The following is an 18,977-nucleotide window of genomic DNA, read 5'->3' as shown; positions in this document are numbered from 1 at the left end:
GAAAAAACAGTATGGTTTTTATGGTAAAAAACAGCAGTATTTTTGGCATAATTTTACTGTAAAATTTACATTTTTTAATGTAAATGAAAAATACAGTAAAATTTTGACACCTGAGCTGCCAGTCAGTTTTTTTAACCGTCCCCCCACCCCGATTTATTACTGTAAATGCCAAAACAGCACCACCGTTTATTACTGTTAAAAAAAAAAAAGTTAAAAAGTTGCCAGAGTTTTACTATAAAATTCACATTTGTTCTTTTACTGTAAATTTAAAAAATCAACTGCAATTTTACAGTAAAATTGACACCTGAGCTGCCAGTTTTTTTTAATCGTTTTTTTTCTTGAAATATTACTGTAAATGCCAAAACAGCATCACCCTTTATTACATTAAAATAAGTAAAAAATGTTTCATTTAGAGAAAAATGCTGAAGAAAATACAGTAAATTTCACAATTTGACCATGAAATCTATTGCTATTTTTACATTGCACAATTTGATGGATAACTTGCTTTGAAATCATTATTATTAGTATTTATTTATATTTAAAAATGGTTTCAATGTTTGGGAATATTATTACACAATTTTCCATGTATTTTATTTGTAGATTTTTTTAGACCTAAAATGGAAAAAAACATATGGTACGTTGCGATAATTTCAGCTCAAAATGTAGTGTATATTACTGTGAATGGAATTTGTAGCTGAGATAGGCTCCAGCGCCCCCTGTCACCCCGAAGGGAATAAGCTGTAGAAAATGGATGGATGAAAAAACAGTATGGTTTTTAATGGTAAAAAACAGCAGTATTTTTGGCATAATTTTACTGTAAAATTTACATTTTTTAATGTAAATGAAAAATACAGTAAAATTTTGACACCTGAGCTGCCAGTTTGTTTTTTTTAACCGTCCCCCCATTCCCGGTTTATTACTGTAAATGCCAAAACAGCGCCACCGTTTATTACTGTTAAAAAAAATAAAAGTTAAGAAGCTGCCAGAATTTTACTATAAAATTCACATTTGTTCTTTTACTGTAAATTAAAAAAATAAACTGCAATTTTACAGTAAAATTGACACCTGAGCTGCCAGTTTTTTTTAATCATTTTTTCCTTGAAATATTACTGTAAATGCCAAAACAGCATCACCCTTTATTACATTAAAATAAGTAAAAAATTGTTTCATTTAGACAAAAATGCTGTAAAAACCACAGTAAATTTCACAATTTGACCATGAAATCTATTGCTATTTTTACATTGCACAATTTGATGGATGACTTGCTTTGAAATCATTATTATTAGTATTTATTTATATTTAAAAATGGTTTCAATGTTTGGGAATATTATTACACAATCTTCCATGTATTTTATTTGTAGATTTTTTTAGACCTAAAATGGAAAAAAAAAATATGGTAAGTTGCAATAATTTCAGCGCGAAATGTAGTGTATATTACTGTAAATTGAAAAACAGTACTGCCGTTATTATGGTAAAAAACGGCAGTATTGTTTGCATAATTTTACTGTAAAATTAAAAAAAAAAAAAATTATGTAAATAAAAAAATGCAATTTTACAGTAAAATTTTGACACCTGAGCTGCCAGTTTGTTTTTTTTTAACCCGGTTTGTTACTGTAAATGCCAAAACAGGATCACTGTTTATTACGGTAAAAAAAAAAAAAGTTAAACAGTTCTTAGAATTTTATTGTAAAATTTACATTTGTTCTCTTGCTGTAAATTCAAAAATAAACTGCAATTTTACAGTAAAATGTTGACATCTGACCTGCCAAATTGTTTGTTTTTTATGGATGTATTACTGTAAATGCCAAAACGGCACCAGTTTATTACAGTAAAAAAAGTACTGTTTTTTACTTAAGAGGCAGCTCTGATGCCAAAATTTTACTGTAATTTTATTTTTTTTACTGTAAAAAAAAATACCGCAATTTTACACTAACATTTTGGCAACTGAGCTGCCAGTTTTTTTATTGTTTTTTTTTTTTTTTTTTTTTTTACCACATTAGTGTACATTTTTCATATTATTTCCCAAAATTTCTTGGGCTGCTTGTAAGAGTAAAACAAATCCCCAGAGTCAAACAACTTGCACTGAGCCTAGTCTATAAAATCCGCTACACCTCCTTGATACCGAAGTACATGTCGAACTACTTCCTTAACGTAATTGACCGCCATAACCACAACACCAGGGGGAGCTCCACAAACCACGTTAAACCCGGATTCCGATCTAACAAAGGTCTTAACTTATTCTCTTTCTATGCCACATCAATTTGGAATGCACTCCCAACAGGTATAAAAGTAAGTGCATCTCTATATTCCTTCAAAATCGCTCTAAAACAACACCTCCAGGCAACTTCAACACTTTACTAATACCCTCCTCCATTCACATCCCATCTCCTAGCATTATAAACAACCTAATGTAAATAATCAAATGTACGTCTAATGTATATACTTGTTCTTATGCTATCTAAACTCACTATGTTCTCTGCTGGCTGTACATATCTTACTAAATAAGACCTATACTGTTTCTCTGTTGATGCAATTGTTGATGACTGAAGTTCTGATATCAACCAAAGCTCCTCATCCCACCATCCGGATTGTAAATAATGTAAATAATACAATGTATATACTATGATGATTAACTTGTGTAATGACTGTATTATGCTGATAGTATATATATGGGGCGGCATAGCTCGGTTGGTAGAGCGGCCGTGCCAGCAACTTGAGGGTTGCAGGTTCGATTCCCGCTTCCGCCATCCTAGTCACTGCCGTTGTGTCCTTGGGCAAGACACTTTACCCACCTGCTCCCAGTGCCACCCACACTGGTTTGAATGTAACTTAGATATTGGGTTTCACTATGTAAATCGCTTTGAGTCACTAGAGAAAATCCATCCCATCCATCTTCTTCCGCTTATCCGAGGTCGGGTCGCGGGGGCAGCAGCCTAAGCAGGGAAGCTCAGACTTCCCTCTCCCCAGCCACTTCGTCTAGCTCTTCCCGGGGGATCCCGAGGCGTTCCCAAGCCAGCCGGGAGACATAGTCTTCCCAACGTGTCCTGGGTCTTCCCCGTGGCCTCCTACCGGTTGGACGTGCCCTAAACACCTCCCTAGGGAGGCGTTCGGGTGGCATCCTGACCAGATGCCCGAACCACCTCATCTGGCTCCTCTCCATGTGAAGGAGCAGCGGCTTTACTTTGAGTTCCTCCCGGATGGCAGAGCTTCTCACCCTATCTCTAAGGGAGAGCCTCAAACTCATTTGGGCCGCTTGTACCCGTGATCTTATCCTTTCGGTCATGACCCAAAGCTCATGACCATAGGTGAGGATGGGAACGTAGATCGACCGGTAAATTGAGAGCTTTGCCTTCCGGCTCAGCTCCTTCTTCACCACAACAGATCGATACAGCGTCTGCATTACTGAAGACGCCGCACCGATCCGCCTGTCGATCTCACCATCCACTCTTCCCTCACTCGTGAACAAGACTCCTAGGTACTTGAACTCCTCCACTTGGGGCAGGGTCTCCTCCCCAACCCGGAGATGGCATTCCACCCTTTTCCAGGCGAGAACCATGGACTCGGATTTGGAGGTGCTGATTCTAATTCCGGCCGCTTCACACTCGGCTGCGAACCGATCCAGTGAGAGCTGAAGATCCCGGCCAGATGAAGCCACCAGGACCACATCATCTGCAAAAAGCAGAGACCTAATCCTGCGGTCACCAAACCGGAAACCCTCAACGCCTTGACTGCGCCTAGAAATTCTGTCCATAAAAGTTATGAACAGAATCGGTGACAAAGGACAGCCTTGGCGGAGTCCAACCCTCACTGGAAACGTGTCCGACTTACTGCCAGCAACTAGAGAAAAGCGCTATATAAATATAAATCACTTCACTTATTTGTACCATGAATTGATTAACGTGGACCCCGACTTAAACAAGTTGATAAACTTATCGGGGTGTTACCATTTAGTGGTCAATTGTACGGAATATGTACTGTACTGTGCAATCTACTAATAAAAGTATCAATCAATCAATGAAATTCGAAGATAATTATTATTTGCCCCCCCCCCAAAAAAATAAAGTTTATGAGTTCGAACATCAAATATGTTGTCTTTGTAGCATATTCAACTGAATATGGGTTGAAAATGATTTTTGTATTCCATTTATATTTACATCTAACACAATTTCCCGACTCATATGGAAACGGGGTTTGTATGAGCGGAAACTCCGCCCCCCGGTGGACTGGCTATAAATAGCAGGGGGTCATGTGACAATAACAGTCTCATGGCGCTAATAAATGTTGTTGACATGCTTGACAATCAGGAGTTTCATGCGTTAGTCGTTAGGTGACAGGATGAGGGCTCCTCCTCCCAGTTCCTTCCTGATGCTATGTGACATCCTGAGGTGTGGCAGCAACATGGGAGGCGAGAGGCAGGAATTGTTTTGCACACTTTGCCCTCATTTAGGACTGAAAGGCTACATTTTCCAACATGCTCGTGTGATGTCGACTTTTAAAACACGTCTCTTCTGGATAGATAAACATCAAAGGGCATCACTGGGCTCTTTGACGCCCCCTGGTGGCCCCGTCAACACATTGCCTGATTAAGTATTTACACGCTCCTATTTCAATGACATTAATTTAGATTAAAATGACAGAGTTTGGAAGGAGTCGTTATTAGGACATGAATTAAACGTGCCTGTGGTGTTAATAATCCAGGAGGTGTCCAAGAAGTTTCCCTCAAGGGCCACTTTGAAGGATGCGGGGGGGCCACTCTGAGACTACTCAATTCATAATAGTATCCACCATGAATTGATAACGTGGACCCCGACTTAAATAAGTTGAAAAATGCAATCGGGTGTTACTAGTGATATCGGATGGAAGGCGATGTACACCCTGGACAAGTCGCCACCTCATCGCAGAGAGACAGACAACATTCACACTCACATTCACACACTAGGGACCATTTAGTGTTGCCAATCAACCTATCCCCAGGTGCATGTCTTTAGAGGTGGGAGGGGCCTATCCCCAGGTGCATATCTTTGGAGGTGGGAGGGGCCTATCTCCAGGTGCATGTCTTTGGAGGTGGGAGGGGCCTATCCCCAGGTGACTGTCTTTGGATATGGGAGGGGCCTATCCCCAGGTGTGTGTCTTTGGAGGTGGGAGGGGCCTATTCCCAGGTTTATGTTTTTAGAGGTGGGAGGGGCCTATCCCCAGGTGCATGTTTTTGGAGGCAGTGGGGCCTATCCCAGGTGAATGTCTTTGGAAGTGGGGCCTATCCCCAGGTGCATGTTTTTGGAGGCAAGAGGGGCCTATCGCAGGTGAATATCTTTGGATGTGGGAGGGGCCTATCCCCAGGTGACTGTCTTTGGAGGTGGGAGGGGCCTATTCCCAGGTGTATGTTTTTAGAGGTGGGAGGGGCCTATCCCCAGGTGCATGTTTTTGGAGGCAGTGGGGCCTATCCCAGGTGAATGTCTTTGGAAGTGGGAGGGGCCTATCCCCAGGTGCATGTTTTTGGAGGCAAGGGGGGCCTATCCCAGGTGAATATCTTTGGAAGTAAGAGGGGCCTATCCCCAGGTGAATGTCTTTGGAGGTGGGAGGGGCCTATCCCCAGGTGTGTGTCTTTGGAGGTGGGAGGGGCCTATCCCCAGGTGTGTGTCTTTGGAAGTGGGAGGGGCCTATCCCCAGGTGTGTGTCTTTGGAGGTGGGAGGGGCCTATCCCCAGGTGTGTGTCTTTGGAGGTGGGAGGGGCCTATCCCCAGGTGTGTGTCTTTGGAGGTGGGAGGGGCCTATCCCCAGGTGTGTGTCTTTGGAAGTGGGAGGGGCCTATCCCCAGGCGCATGCCTTTGGAGGTGGGAGGGGCCTATCCCCAGGCGCATGTTTTTAGAGGTGGGAGGGGCCTATCCCCAGGTGCATGTCTTTGGAGGTGGGAGGAGCCTAACCCCAGGTGCATGTCTTTGGAGGTGGGAGGGGCCTATCCCCAGGTGCATGTCTTTGGAGGTGGGAGGGGCCTATCCCCAGGCGCATGTTTTTAGAGGCGGGAGGGGCCTATCCCCAGGTGCATGTCTTTGGAGGCGGGAGGGGCCTATCCCCAGGTGCATGTCTTTGGAGGTGGGAGGGGCCTATCCCCAGGTGCATGATTTTGGAGGTGGGAGGGGCCTATCCCAGGTGAATGTCTTTGGAGGTGGGAGGAGCCTATCCCCAGGTGCATGTCTTTAGAGGTGGGAGGGGCCTATCCCCAGGTGCATGTTTTTAGAGGTGGGAGGGGCCTATCCCCAGGTGCATGTTTTTGGAGGTGGGAGGGGCCTATCCCAGGTGCATGTCTTTGGAGGTGGGAGGGGTCTATCCCCAGGTGCATGTTTTTAGAGGTGGGAGGGGCCTATCTCCAGGTGAATGTCTTTGGAGGTGGGAGGAGCCTATCCCCAGGTGCATGAATTTAGAGGTGGGAGGGGCCTATCCCCAAGTGCATGTCTTTGGAGGTGGGAGGGGCCTATCCCCAGGTGCATGGCTTTGGAGGTGGGAGGGGCCTATCCCAGGTGAATGTCTTTGGAGGTGGGAGGGGCCTATCACAGGTGAATGTCTTTGGAGGTGGGAGGGGCCTATCCCCAGGTGCATGTCTTTGGAGGCGGGATGAAGCCGGAGTACCCGGAGGGAACCCACACAGTCACGGAGAGAACATGCAATCTCCACACAGAAAGATCCCAAGCCCGGGATTGAACTCAGGACAACTCAGGACCTTCATAATGTGAGGCAGACACACTAACCCCTGTCCCTCCGTGCTGCCTGATTTAACACATTATTATGCCTAATTTATCTCCAGAGAGAGCATGAGGAGGTTGAGGTGGGTGGGGTTCGGGGGGCGGGGTTTTGCACTCCCCACAGGACTTCCCGAGGTACACGGTCCAATGCCTTCTCCAAGTCCACAAAGCACATGTAGACCAGTAGAGCAAACTCCCATGCATTTAGACCAGGGGTCACCAACGCGGTGCCCGTAAGGACCAGATGAGTCGCCCGCTGGCCTGTTCTAAAAATAGCTCAAATAGCAGCACTTACCAGTGAGCTGCCTCTATTTTTTAAATTGTATTTATTTACTAGCAAGCTGGTCTCGCTTTGCTCGACATTTTTAATTCTAAGAGAGACAAAACTCAAATAGAATTTGAAAATCCAAGAAAATATTTTAAAGACTTGGTCTTCACTTGTTTAAATAATTTCATTTATTTTATTACTTTGCTTCTTATAACTTCCAGAAAGACAATTTCAGAGAAAAAATACAACTTTAAAAATGATTTTAGGATTTTTAAACACCTTTTAAATTCCTTCCTCTTCTTTCCTTACAATTTAAATCAATGTTCAAGTATCTTTTTTTTTTTGTATTATTGTAAAGAATAATAAATACATTTTAATTTAATTCTTCATTTTAGCTTCTGTTTTTTGACGAAGAATATTTGTGAAATATTTATTCAAACGTATTATGATTAAAATTCAATAAAATTATTCTGGTCAATCTCGAAAAGCTGTAGAATCAAATATAAATATTTAGAATTTATTGTAAAATTTTTGTTCTGGAAAATCTAGAAGAAATAATGATTTGTCTTTGTTAGAAATATAGCTTGGTCCAATTTGTTATATATTCTAACAAAGTGCAGATTGGATTTTAACCTATTTAAAATTAGTCATCAAAATTCGAAAATTAATCTTAATCAGGAAAAATTACCAATGATGTTTCATAAATTATTTTTCAAATTTTTTCATAAAGATTCGAATTAGCTAGTTTTTCTCTTCTTTTTTTTCGGTTAAATTTTGAATTTTAAAGAGTCGAAATTGAAGATAAACTAATAATTTTTTTGTCATGTTTTCTCCTCTTTTGAACCGTTCAATTAAGTGTTTTTTTCCATCATTTATTCCCTACAAAAAACCTTCCGTAAAAGGAAAAAAAATGTACGACGGAATGACGGACAGAAATACCCATTTTATATATATATATATATATATATATATATATATATATATATATATATATATATATATATATATTTATATATTTTTATTAATTTATTAAAGGTAAATTGAGCTAATTGGCTATTTCTGGCAATTTATTTAAGTGTGTATCAAACTGGTAGCCCTTCGCATTAATCAGTACCCAAGAAGTAGATTGTGGAGAGACGGAGCCGACGAGCTGACCAAAGACGGCGTCCAGAAGGCGGAGCATGCAGCGGAGCGGAGAGGCGGGGCACGCTTGGAGCGACGCTTCGGCAATCCGAGTCAGGTGCGTAGATTACACACCTGCTCTCAACCCCTGCATCTTCTCCTGCAGCATAAAAAGGGGAGAAGGAGGAACAATCGGGGCAGAAGTAGGAGAACCTCAAGAGCGACAATGACTGAGAGCGAGTCGACGAGAGCGAGGAGCGAGCAGGATCGGAGCAGCTGAAAAGCGATGCGAGCAAAAGACAAAACTGTTATTGAAAAATAAAAGCGAGTCAAACCTGCTCAGCGATGTCATTCCTCAATATTCTATTAAACCCACACAATGGCGGCAGGAAGCCGTTCACATAGCTCTTGGTTTCAAAAAGGTTGGTGACCCCCGGTCTAGACTAACTTTATCAATCCCCAAGTGAAATTGTTTTGGTTGTCAGCTCCCATTTATGGGCGGATTTGGGCGTCCTCTACAACCTGTCGTCATGTCCGCTTTTCCCTTCAAAACAAAAGTTTTGTAAATACACTCACCTTTGCCTCTTTGAGCTGTAATTTGACCCCCTTAACATGCTTCAAAACTCACCAAACTGGACACACACATCAGGACTGGCGAAAATTGCGATTTAATCAAAAAACCTAACCCCAAAACTCAAAATTGCGCTCTAGCGCCCCCTAGGAATAAAACACAGACACAACTGCTCTTAGGAAGAAAACACAGACAAAACTGCCTGTAACTTCCAGTGGGAATGAAACAAAAACCTCTATGTAGGTCTCACTTAGACCTACATTTAATACATTGACAAGCCCCAGCAAAAATCAACAGGAAGTTTGCAATTCCCCCTTCAAAAACAAAGTTTTGTAAAAACCGGTCATCTTTTTTCAAACATTATCTCCTCTGAGCGCGTTTGTCGTGTCGGCTTCAAACTACTACAGGAGAGAGATTTAACCCTTCTGGTTAAAAGTTGATGAAAGAGTTTTAATTACTGCTATGGTTTTGATTTTATCAGCCTTCAAAGACCGCTGCGCTGAAAACCATTTCAAAGATGGCTGCCATGCGCAGACACAGTGAGGGAGACATTCCCCACCCCCGAAAATCTACCGGGACAACCATTCTCTGAATTTCTCCCGATTTCCACTCGGAAAACAATATCGGCGGCGTGCCTTAAAGGTACTGCTATTAGCGTCCTCTACAACCTGTTGTCATGTCCGCTTTTCCCTTCAAAACAAAAGTTTTGTAAATACACTCACCTTTGCCTCTTTGAGCTGTAATTTGACCCCCTTAACATGCTTCAAAACTCACCAAACTGGACACACACATCAGGACTGGCAAAAATTGCGATTTAATCAAAAAACCTAACCCCAAAACTCAAAATTGCGCTCTAGCGCCCCCTAGGAATAAAACACAGACACTACTGCTCTTAGGAAGAAAACACAGACAAAACTGCCTGTAACTTCCAGTGGGAATGAAACAAAAACATCTATGCAGGTCTCACTTAGACCTACATTTCATACATTGACAAGCCCCAGCAAAAATCAACAGGAAGTTTGCAATTCCCCCTTCAAAAACAAAGTTTTGTAAAAACCGGTCATCTTTTTTCAAACATTATCTCCTCTGAGCGCGTTTGTCGTGTCGGCTTCAAACTACTACAGGAGAGAGATTTAACCCTTCTGGTTAAAAGTTGATGAAAGAGTTTTAATCAATCAATCAATCAATCAATGTTTATTTATATAGCCCCAAATCACAAATGTCTCAAAGGACTGCACAAATCATTACGACTACAACATCCTCGGAAGAACCCACAAAAGGGCAAGGAAAACTCACACCCAGTGGGCAGGGAGAATTCACATTCAGTGGGACGCCAGCGACAATGCTGACTATGAGAAACCTTGGAGAGGACCTCAGATGTGGGCAACCCCCCCCCTCTAGGAGACCGAAAGCAATGGATGTCGAGCGGGTCCAACATGATACTGTGAAAGTTCAATCCATAGTGGCTCCAAGACAGCAGCGAGAGTCCCGTCCACAGGAAACCATCTGAAGCGGATCAGCAGCGTAGAGATGTCCCCAACCGATACAGGCGAGCGGTCCATCCTGGGTCCCGACGAGCGGTCCATCCTGGGTCTCGACTCTGGACAGTCAGTACTTCATCCATGGTCATCGGACCGGACCCCCTCCACAAGGGAGGGGGGGACATAGGAGAAAGAAAAGAAGCGGCAGATCAACTGGTCTAAAAAGGAGGTCTATTTAAAGGCTAGAGTATACAAATGAGTTTTAAGATGAGACTTAAATGCTTCTACTGAGGTAGCATCTCGAACTGTTACCGGGAGGGCATTCCAGAGTACTGGAGCCCGAACGGAAAACGCTCTATAGCCCGCAGACTTTTTTTGAGCTCTAGGAATCACTAATAAGCCGGAGTCTTTTGAACGCAGATTTCTTGCCGGGACATACGGTACAATACAATCGGCAAGATAGGCTGGAGCTAGACCGTGTAGTATTTTATACGTAAGTAATAAAACCTTAAAGTCACATCTTAAGTGCACAGGAAGCCAGTGCAGGTGAGCCTGTATAGGTATATATGTATGTATATATGTATATAAAGGTATATACAGTATAGGTATATATGTATGTATATATGTATATAAAGGTATATACAGTATAGGTATATATGTATGTATATATGTATATAAAGGTATATACAGTATAGGTATATATGTATGTATATAAAGGTATATACAGTACAGGCGTAATATGATCAAACTTTCTTGTTCTTGTCAAAAGTCTAGCAGCCGCATTTTGTACCAACTGTAATCTTTTAATGCTAGACATGGGGAGACCCGAAAATAATACGTTACAGTAATCGAGACGAGACGTAACAAACGCATGGATAATGATCTCGGCGTCTTTAGTGGACAAAATGGAGCGAATTTTAGCGATATTACGGAGATGAAAGAAGGCCGTTTTAGTAACGCTTTTAATGTGTGACTCAAAGGAGAGAGTTGGGTCGAAGATAATACCCAGATTTTTTACAGAGTCACCTTGTTTTATTATTTGGTTGTCAAATGTTAAAGTTGTATTATTAAATAGAGGTCGGTGTCTAGCAGGACCGATAATCAGCATTTCCGTTTTTTTGGCATTAAGTTGCAAAAAGTTAGCGGACATCCATTGTTTAATTTCATTAAGACACGCTTCCAACTGACTACAGTCCGGCATGTTGGTCAGCTTTAGGGGCATGTAGAGTTGGGTGTCATCAGCATAACAGTGAAAGCTGATACCGTATTTGCGTATGACGTCACCTAGCGGCAGCATGTAGATGCTGAAGAGTACAGGGCCAAGGACAATTACTGCTATGGTTTTGATTTTATCAGCCTTCAAAGACCGCTGCGCTGAAAACCATTTCAAAGATGGCTGCCATGCGCAGACACAGTGAGGGAGACATTCCCCACCCCCGAAAATCTACCGGGACAACCATTCTCTGAATTTCTCCCGATTTCCACTCGGAAAACAATATCGGCGGCGTGCCTTAAAGGTACTGCTATTAGCGTCCTCTACAACCTGTTGTCATGTCCGCTTTTCCCTTCAAAACAAAAGTTTTGTAAATACACTCACCTTTGCCTCTTTGAGCTGTAATTTGACCCCCTTAACATGCTTCAAAACTCACCAAACTGGACACACACATCAGGACTGGCGAAAATTGCGATTTAATCAAAAAACCTAACCCCAAAACTCAAAATTGCGCTCTAGCGCCCCCTAGGAATAAAACACAGACACAACTGCTCTTAGGAAGAAAACACAGACAAAACTGCCTGTAACTTCCAGTGGGAATGAAACAAAAACCTCTATGTAGGTCTCACTTAGACCTACATTTCATACATTGACAAGCCCCAGCAAAAATCAACAGGAAGTTTGCAATTCCCCCTTCAAAAACAAAGTTTTGTAAAAACCGGTCATCTTTTTTCAAACATTATCTCCTCTGAGCGCGTTTGTCGTGTCGGCTTCAAACTACTACAGGAGAGAGATTTAACCCTTCTGGTTAAAAGTTGATGAAAGAGTTTTAATTACTGCTATGGTTTTGATTTTATCAGCCTTCAAAGACCGCTGCGCTGAAAACCATTTCAAAGATGGCTGCCATGCGCAGACCCAGTGAGGGAGACATTCCCCACCCCCGAAAATCAACCGGGACAACCATTCTCTGAATTTCTCCCGATTTCCACTCGGAAAACAATATCGGCGGCGTGCCTTAAAGGTACTGCTATTAGCGTCCTCTACAACCTGTCGTCATGTCCGCTTTCCCGCCATACAATCAGCGTGCCGGCCCACTCACGTAATATATGCGGATTCTACACACTCAGACAAGTGAATGCAAGGCATACCGCCATACAGGTCACACTGAGAGTGGCCGTGTAAACAACTTTAACACTGTTACAAATATGCACCACACTGTGAACCCACACCAAACAAGAATGACAAACACATTTCGCTTTTGTTATGGGAGTGTTTATTTTGTCCCAAGAATGTGGAACAGCCAATAAAAAAGGGACGGCGAAGTGGGAGAGTGGCCGTGCGCAACCCGAGGGTCCCTGGTTCAATCCCCACCTAGTACCAACCTCGTCACGTCCGTTGTGTCATTGAGCAAGACACTTCACCCTTGCTCCTGATGGGTGCTGGTTGGCGCCTTGCATGGCAGCTCCCTCCATCAGTGTGTGAATGTGTGTGTGAATGGGTGAGTACCTTGAAGGTAGAAAAGCGCTATACGAGTACAACCCATTTATCATTTATTTAAAAAAAGGAGACTCTAGGTTGCACTTTTGACACTTTTACAGGAAATGACTTGGCTACAGACAAAGAATCCAATAAGACGCAATAAAACATGTAAAATGTACGTTATGGTACCAACATCGGCGTATCAATATTGTGCAATGAACAAAAATGTGCAATTGTTCAAGAGATGGACTAGAAACATCTTTGGGAAAAGTCCAATCCTCCTGCTACTTAGTAGTCTGCGAGGATGCAGGAGAAACCACTCAGGTGCTGACTCAGCACCGATGACTGTCCCGGCTGTGGCTGGGAAATGTTTTTTATTCCATATAAACAAGCACTACTTGGACGGAGAGCAAAGAATGAGGCTCCTCCCACATGGAGTGTTTGTTGGAGTGGATGTTGATATTTACCGTAGTGGATTACTCCGACTCCGGCTAGCGTTGGCGGACGGTTCATTAGATGGTTTGCAAAACACACTCCAGCCATAACAGAGTAGAAACAGCAGGTCAAAATTGCCGCCGGGGCGCTAATTAATTTAAAACCTCTTCTCACTCCGGCGTTTACCAAAGGCATGCGGTACATTTAGGCCTGCGCTTATAAATTTGAGTGTGATGTAAGGATACCATCATGAAAAGCACATTTAATTAAAAAAAAAATGTTATTATGGTCTTACCGTAATCTATAGTGGATCTAACATAATAGTGAGAGTCCAGTCCATAGTGGATCTAACATAATAGTGAGAGTCCAGTCCATTGTGGATCCAACATAATAGTGAGAGTCCAGTCCATAGTGGATCTAACATAATAGTGAGAGTCCAGTCCATAGTGGATTTAACATAATAGTGAGAGTCCAGTCCATAGTGGATCTAACATAATAGTGAGAGTCCAGTCCATAGTGGATCTAACATGATAGTGAGAGTCCAGTCCATAGTGGATCCAAGATAATAGTGAGAGTCCAGTCCATAGTGGATCTAACATAATAGTGAGAGTCCAGTCCAAAGTGGATCTATTATGTTATGTGAGAGTCCAGTCCATAACATAATGATAGTGGTAGATCCACTATGGAACGGACTCTGACACTATTATGTTAGATCCACTATGGACTGGACTCTCACTATTATGTTAGATCCACTATGGACTGGATTCTCACTATTATGTTAGATCCACTATGAACTGGACTCTCAATATTATGTTAGATCCACTATGGACTGGATTCTCACTATTATGTTAGATCCACTATGGACTGGACTCTCACTATTATGTTATATTTATTATTTATTTATTCACTCTTCTGTCACATACAACAAGGAAATGGGATAAAACTACTACGGTGTGAAAAGAGGTCGGCTGAAATAAGCTCTGCTTCTTTCTACTCCTTTTGGAATCCACCGGGACAACCATTCTCTGAATTTCTCCCGATTTCCACTCGGACAACAATATCGCCGGCGTGCCTTAAAGGTACTGCTATTAGCGTCCTCTACAACCTGTCGTCATGTCCGCTTTTCCGCCATACAATCAGCGTGCCGGCCCAGTCATGTAATATATGCGGATTCTACACACACACACACAAGTGAATGCAAGACATACTTGGTCAACCGCCATACAGGTCACACTGAGAGTGGCCGTGTAAACAACTTTAACACTGTTACAAATATGCACCACACTGTGAACCCACACCAAACAAGAATGACAAACACATTTCTGGAGAACATCCGCACTGTAACACAACAGAACAAACACCCAGAATCCCTTGCAGCACTAACTCTACAATATACACCCCCTGCTACCAACAAAACTGGATTTCTCATGTCACCATAAAGTTATATAAGCCTGGCTTGTTCAATATTCAATGCTAAACCTATTAAAAGGCCCGGGGCTTTGTTCAGTTTAGAATTTTGGCCCACTCTGTGTTTGAGTTCGAGACCCCTGTGCTGTGTGCTCGACACGGGGCGAAGCAGCGGGGTGGGGGCGGCACACTTCCTCTCGTTCACAGCACAATCCTCACCCCGATCACAAACACTCGTTAAACACACACTTCAGCATTTTAATATTCATTTGACATTTTAATCATCCGCTATCCAATTAGTGAGAGCAACTAATCAACGAAGACGCTGTGACAACTTGATATCATGACAGCGATGGCATATTGTCTGATTAGAGGAAGAGATATCACCTCTGTCATTGTTGCCACGGTAACCCCCTGAGCATCGTGTACTATTATCCTGCATGTTGACAGTACTGACTTGGGCAATAGTTACTTAAGTGTAAGATAGAGATGTCCGATATTGGGTTTTTTTGCCGATACTTAATTTAAAGCAGCAGAACATTGTGATATCTCCCGTATCCTGTCTCATCGCCTTATCTTAACGCCTTTCTGCGTTCTGAGGTCCGAGAGCCAGCTCCAGCTCGTGGTGCCCAAGACCAGACTTAAAACCAGGAGTTATATAGTACAATGTATCAAAAACGATACTATACTTTGTCCGAAAAGTATCGGTTCCTCATTATTATTATTTTTTTTTACAGGCATGACATTGCAGGTTTTTACGAGCAGAGGAGCACGTTCGGCAGTGCACACACACAGAGTACTTCCAAGCAGACACAGGGTGTGGACAGAAAAGGGAGAACGGACGCATTTTTTGTGTAAAAAGTTAAGATAAAGGTGAAGTTCTAACACTAAAACATCGTAAGGAAGAGCTGCTTTAAGACATGACTCAGAAGCTACATCGAAATCACTACTCCTTGTCTTCATGGCGGCAAATAGAGTTTCGTACATGTATCATTATCACTGGAGGACGAGGAATAGCTCAACATGCTTCATTACACACCGTAGGAGGATACAATAGCTAACCGGCATCACAATGTAAACAAACGCCATGGGTGGATCGACGCCTGACATCCACTGTAATGATACCAAGTACAAGAGCGTATGTAGTTGATACTACTATGATTACATCGATATTTTTTAGCATCACAAAATATTTTTTCTTTAAAATTCATGTTTATTTATGAAGTCAGGAAATATGTCCCTGGACACATGAGGACTTTGAATATGACCAATGTATGATCCTGTAACTACTTGGTATCGTCGGATCGATACCTAAGTGTGTGGTATCATCCAAAACTAGTGTAAAGTATCAAAGAAGAGAAGAATAAGTGATTATTACATTTTAACAGAAGTGTAGATAGAACATGTTGGAACAGAAAATAAGCAGATATTAACAGTAAATGAACAAGTGGATTAATAATAAATTTTTTACAGTTTGTCCCTCCTAATGTTGACAAAATAAAAGAATAATAAATGACACAATATAGAAGCTGGCACACACGGCTGTGAGAAAGGAGGGGGAGAGAATCCTCTATCTGTGTCAGTGTCAACAAAGTTGGACCGTCAGAAATGGAAATATAGGACAAAAATGGTAAATTTAGCAACAACATTTTATAGTTGCCCAATTACTTAATAACTTATTAGTTTTCTGTCTGCTGTTTTTATCTTTATCTTTTTTTTTTAAAGGCATTTGTTTTTCATAAGAGATATTTTAGTAATATATCTTAAAAGAAAATTATTGCAACATGCATTTTCTTGCTTTTGGATCATTCCAGAATTTACCGGGTTTTTACTTCTATACGTTTCGACGTCTTTTTGAGGCACATAAAAGTTAAAACAATTTTTTTTCTTGAAAATCAACTTTTACCTTGAAAATCACTTTTTCCTTGAAAATCAACTTTTACCCTGAAAAATATTTTTCTTTTCCCTTGAAAATCAACTTTTACCTTGAACATAGTTTTTATCTTGAAAATCAACTTTTACCTTGACATTTTTTTCCCTTGAAAATCAACTTTTATCTTGAATTTTTTTTTCCTTGAAAATCAACTTTTACCTTGAAAATCTTTTTTTTCTTGAAAATCAACTTTTACCTTGAAAATCCTTTTTTTCTTGAAAATCAATTTTTACCTTAACATTTTTTCCCCTTGAAAATGAACTTTTACCCTGGAAATCATTTTTTTCCTTGAAATTTTTTTCCCCCTTGAAAATCAACTTTTACCTTGAACATAGTTTTTATCTTGAAAACCAACTTTTACCTTGAATTTTTTCCCCTTGAAAATCAACTTTCGTCTTGAAATTTTTTTTCCTTGAAAATCAAATTTTACCTTGAAAATCACCTTTCCTTGAAAATCAACTTTTACCCTGAAAAACTTTTTTTTTTTTCCTTGAAAATCAACTTTTACCTTGAACATAGTTTTTATCTTGAAAACCAACTTTTACCTTGAAAATTTTCCCCTTGAAAATCAACTTTTGTCTTGAATTTTTTTTCCCTTGAAAATCAAATTTTACCTTGAAAATCATTTTTTTCCTTGAAAATCAACTTTTACCTTGAAAATCACCTTTCCTTGAAAATCAACTTTTACCCTGAAAAACTTTTTTTTTTAATTTTTTTTCCCTTGAAAATCAACTTTTACCTTGAACATAGTTTTTTTCTTGAAAACCAACTTTTACCTTGAAATTTTGTTTCCCTTGAAAATCAACTTTTTTCTTGAAATTGTTTTTCCTTGATAATCAACTTTTACCTTGAAAATCATTTTTTTCCCTTGAAAATCAACTTTTACCTTGAAAATCACCTTTCCTTGAAAATCAACTTTTACCCTGAAAAACTTTTTTTTTTTAATTTTTTTTTCCTTGAAAATCAACTTTTACCTTGAACATAGTTTTTATCTTGGAAACCAACTTTTACCTTGAAATTTTGTTTCCCTTGAAAATCAACTTTTTTCTTGAAATTTTTTTTCCTTGAAAATCAATTTTTACCATGAAAATCATTTTTTTCCTTGAAAATCAACTTTTACCTTGAAAATCACTTTTTCCTTGAAAATCAACTTTTACCTTGAACATAGTTTTTATCTTGAAAACCAACTTTTACCTTGACATTTTTTCCCCTTGAAAATCAACTTTTGTCTTGAAATTTTTTTTCCTTGAAAATCAACTTTTTCCTTGAAAATCATTTTTTTCCTTGAAAATCAACTTTTACCTTGAAAATCAACTTTTACCTTGAATTTTTTTTCCCTGAAAATCAACTTTTACCTTGAAACATTTTTTTTCTTGAAAATCAACTTTTACTTTGACATTTCTTTTTCCTTGAAAATCAACTTTTACCTCGAAATTTTTTATTTTCCTTGAAAATCAACTTTTACCTTGAAAATCATTTTTTCCCTTGAAAATCACATTTTGCATATCCATCCATCCATTTTCTACCACTTTTCCCTTTGGGTCGTGGGGGGGGGCCTCACTGGAGCTATCTCAGCTGCATTCTGGCGGTAGGCAGGGTACACCCTGGACAAGTCGCCACCTCATCGCAGACATTTTACATATTTTGTCAAAATTTTTGTTGGTGGGTCATGGCACCATGCGTGCCGGCCAACTCGCGTGAACAACGGGCCAGTGGTGGGCAGGAACAAGCTGCATGTAGCTAAGCTACGCCGCTTAACTACATTTTCCAAGTAGCTTGGCGTTAGCTCAGCTACTCTTTTAATCGGCAACTTTTCCTGTAGCCTAGCTACTTTTAGACACATGTAGCGAGGTAGCTTACATCGAAGCTACAGGCTACCGAGAGAAAATGGTACCGGGTAACATTGTTGTTCCAAGCATGATGTCATTCACAACAACAAGCTGCAAGGAGCTAAGCTACGCCGCTTAACTACATTTTCCAGTAGCTTGGCGTTAGCTTAGCTACTTTTTTAACGCAACTTTTACTGTAGCTTAGCTACTTTTAGACCCATTTAGCGATTTAGCTTACATCAAAGCTACACGCTACAATGAAAGCAAATGGACTTTGAATGGTAGGTAGGGAAATTAATAAAATTATAGAGGTGGGCCAAAGAAAAGGCAAACTAAGCGCATATTTCACGACCAAGTAGACCTATTTGCCCGAAGTGATGGATATTTATTTGAACACTTCAGGCTACCTCAGCAGTCCCCCCTTTCTTAAAAAAATACATACAGTATGGGTAGGGTGTGCTCACCTAAATGACAGATAGTTAATAGTCATTTGTATACTCAG

This window comes from Nerophis ophidion, linkage group LG21 (genome assembly GCF_033978795.1).
Source record: "Nerophis ophidion isolate RoL-2023_Sa linkage group LG21, RoL_Noph_v1.0, whole genome shotgun sequence".
In the NCBI taxonomy this organism is placed as follows: domain Eukaryota; kingdom Metazoa; phylum Chordata; class Actinopteri; order Syngnathiformes; family Syngnathidae; genus Nerophis; species Nerophis ophidion.
The sequence above is the reverse complement of the archived record's forward strand: the minus strand, read 5'-3'. Positions refer to the sequence as shown.